The sequence below is a fragment of the Carlito syrichta genome, unplaced genomic scaffold, assembly GCF_000164805.1.
Source record: "Carlito syrichta isolate Samal-C Ts95f unplaced genomic scaffold, Tarsius_syrichta-2.0.1 Scaffold303523, whole genome shotgun sequence".
NCBI classification, from domain to species: Eukaryota; Metazoa; Chordata; class Mammalia; order Primates; family Tarsiidae; genus Carlito; species Carlito syrichta.
In genome coordinates this window covers 34361-37656 of record NW_007247619.1, presented here as the reverse complement: position 1 = coordinate 37656, position 3296 = coordinate 34361, and positions in this window count along the sequence as shown.

Sequence of the window (3296 nt, the reverse complement as noted above, 5' to 3'; positions counted from 1 at the left end):
ATGTATAAAATAAAAAGTGTCCACTGAGGAAGACACATGTTTTATATTCACTTAACTTAGAAATTTAGAAATATCTCAAGCAGTATTGAAGAGTATAGTCTCTGAATACTTTTTTTTTTTTTAAACAGGATTTATTGAGAAGACAGAAAAGCTCCCACAGTGAAAGGGAACCTGAAGGGGTTTCCCTGAATACTCTGTATCATTGAATTTGGTAGTTATTTGGTAGCCATCCATTTACTTAAATGAATGGCCTCTGATACAATCCATTTTTCACATTTCTTCTTCCAGGACCTTCTCATCATCTTCTGTATAAAATCAGTCAGTCTTAGCTTTTGTTTTCTTTACTAGATATGAGAACTCCTTTTTTGACAATTGGTCTTATGTGCTAGTGTAATAGCTTAGAGCTCACTTTGTGAAAACAGAAATTCACCACAGACTCAGGATTTTAAAATACAGTTTTTCATATATAAGAACTGCATTTCAAGTGAGAAGGAGTAGATAGGCTTACTAGCCGGAAGCGGGGGGAGGGTCACTGTACCCCAGTCCTTTAGTATATGAAAATTACAAAATTTCTTTTATACATAGAATAGCCCAAGCCCCATCTAAAAATTGCCTTGTGGTCAGCCTGAGAAATGAGATTGTATAGTCATAAGGGAACAGTTATTTGAAAGGGCTACTGATAGCATACATTTGGAAAAGGTCACAGTGTTTATCCAATAAATGGCAAGAATCTTTACAGGTGCCACAGTGTTATCTTGGGGAGTAAAAACATTGGCGATGCAATGAATGAATGTGTGTCCATAAGAATAAACATTAAAATTCTCTTTGTTGAGATTTTGACGTTTATAATATGTGATATAAATTTTTGTTGTGACTGCTTTTGTCTTCCATATCAAGACATTATCGATGTGTATGGATAGTTATTCCTTCTGACACGCTCTGCAAAGTACACTACCTGTCTGTTATATTTATCAACTAGGAGTGGTTTCCCACTACCTTTGCAACCACATTCTTTGATATCAATTATGTTCAGCATATTTAGACCATAAGTGTCATAAGAAGAAACTTATCTAGTGCACCAGATAATAATAGGTGCACAATAAACATTTATGAATAAACAAATTAAAGGGAAATCATATTTTGTCCATTTTAGTTAAAAAAAAAAAAAGGAAGGAAGGAAGAAAGGAAAAACCCCCTAACTGGCACCTAATCTGGAAATTAATTCTCCCCCTTCTACCACTATAATTTGGCAGAAGTAGAAATATAAAAATTTTGACAATTCCTGTGTAACACCAAGAAACATCTATCCACTACAGCTTCAGAGCTGTTCCTGATTAATCTGTTCACACTTATTATTGTGTAAGCACTAACAACAATAAGCATTATTGTCTTAGAATCAATTAAAACCTATGGCAGCAGATGACAAGAAGAGAGGAGACAGGTACTGTCCTTCATTTCACCTTAATTGTAATCTCTGTGCTCCCAATATGCTGTCTCTCTTCCATCTACTTGAGTTCTAGGTAAAACAATTATACACTAGGTTTTTTAAAAATCCAGTATAATTTGGAAACATTTGGTTTCAGTATTTCTTTCTTTTTTTTGAGTTGAAGTCTCACTCTGTCACCCAGACTGCAGTGCAGTGGCTGCTCCTGGCCACCGCAGCCTCGACCTGCTGGGCTCCGGCAATCCTTCTGCCTCAGCCTTCCAAGTAGCTGGAACTACAGGCATGTGCTACCATGCCCGGCTAATTTTTGATATATTGTAGAGATGAGGTTTTACCAAGTTGCCCAGGCGGGTCTTGAACCCACGGTCTCAGGCAATCCACTCACCTCAGCCTCCCAAAGGCGCGGGATTACAGGATGAGCCTGGTTCAGTATTTCTTGACTAAGAGAACCACATCATAAGCTTCCTAAGGACAGTGACCATGGCTCTCTTTTTTAAATTCCCTCCCTCTTCACCCCATTAGTACTTAATAAAATATAGATAAAGAAAAGACACTCAAAAATATATGGCAAATTCTGACTGTAAGGTTAAAAAGAAAGAAAGAACAGGAAACAAATACTAGTTCAATCACTGGTGATTGGAGAGGAGAAAGGCAGCCCCTGTCCTCTCAGGAGGCTCATAGACTGGAGATGCTTCAAAGCAAACTTCCCGATCTATGTCTTTTATATAATACCTTTTAAAGGAGATAAAAGTAGCCCCTTTCTTCCTGCTTTTTATACCTTTTTACACTATTTTGGACATAGCACGGGAAGTGACTTGCAGCTGAAAAGCCATTTGTAGCATCACTGAGCCACTAATGGCCACTCACTCCCAGCAGGATTATTTGTAAAAATATGACTGCAAGTTTAACCCAGTGAGCTGCATTCTTCTAATAACATCCAACAGTCCATAGCTGATTTTGAATATACCCTAGGTTCCGAGTGGCTCATGGAACTAAATCATCTCTTTTTCCAGCCTGCTTATTTTGAACCGACTCATTTTACAGTGTAGTTAGCATAGCCTTTCCAGTTAAGGATGATTGCTCAAAGCACTTAGGGCAATGTTGTCTTAGCACAGAATCTAGAGTGAGGCAGTTGACACAAATTGCATCATATACTGCTTGAGATTTAATGCTGTTACTGCCAGGAGAATATTTTTGCAATGGTTACTGATGTATAACAAAATAAAACATGCACCAAAATCAAATCCCCAATCAGCATTCCTATTTAGTCCAAGGTTCCAATTATAACACCTCTCAAGTAACTAAGAAGGCAACAAACAAAATCTGCATTTCTTAATATCAAAAAACTTTGGTATAAAAATATTTTTTAGTCTGGGCATGGTGACTCAGTCTATAATCCCAGCACTTTAGGGGGCCGAGGCTAGAGGATTGCCTTGGCCCATGGGTTCAGGACCAGCCTAGGCAACTTGGTGAGACCTCATCTCTGCAATAGATCACAAAAACTAGCCAGGCATGGTGGTGCATCTGTAGTTCCAGCTACTTGGAAGGCTGAGGTGGAAAGATTGCCTGAGCCCAGCAGATAGAGGCTGTGGTGGCCGTGAGCCTGCCACTGCACTCCAGCCTAAGCAACAAGAGTGAGACTCTAACTCAATATATATATATATATATATTTATTTATATTTTATTTTAAACATGTATCGTACAATTCAGGAATATGTATACAAGTGGACATTGTACAGGAAAAGTTTGGGCCTCCCTTTGTTCCCCACTTTGCCTGGTTTGAGATCAAGTCAATAACCACTGGGGAAAGGAGAACCTATTCAGTAAATGGTGCTGGGAAAACTGACTGACC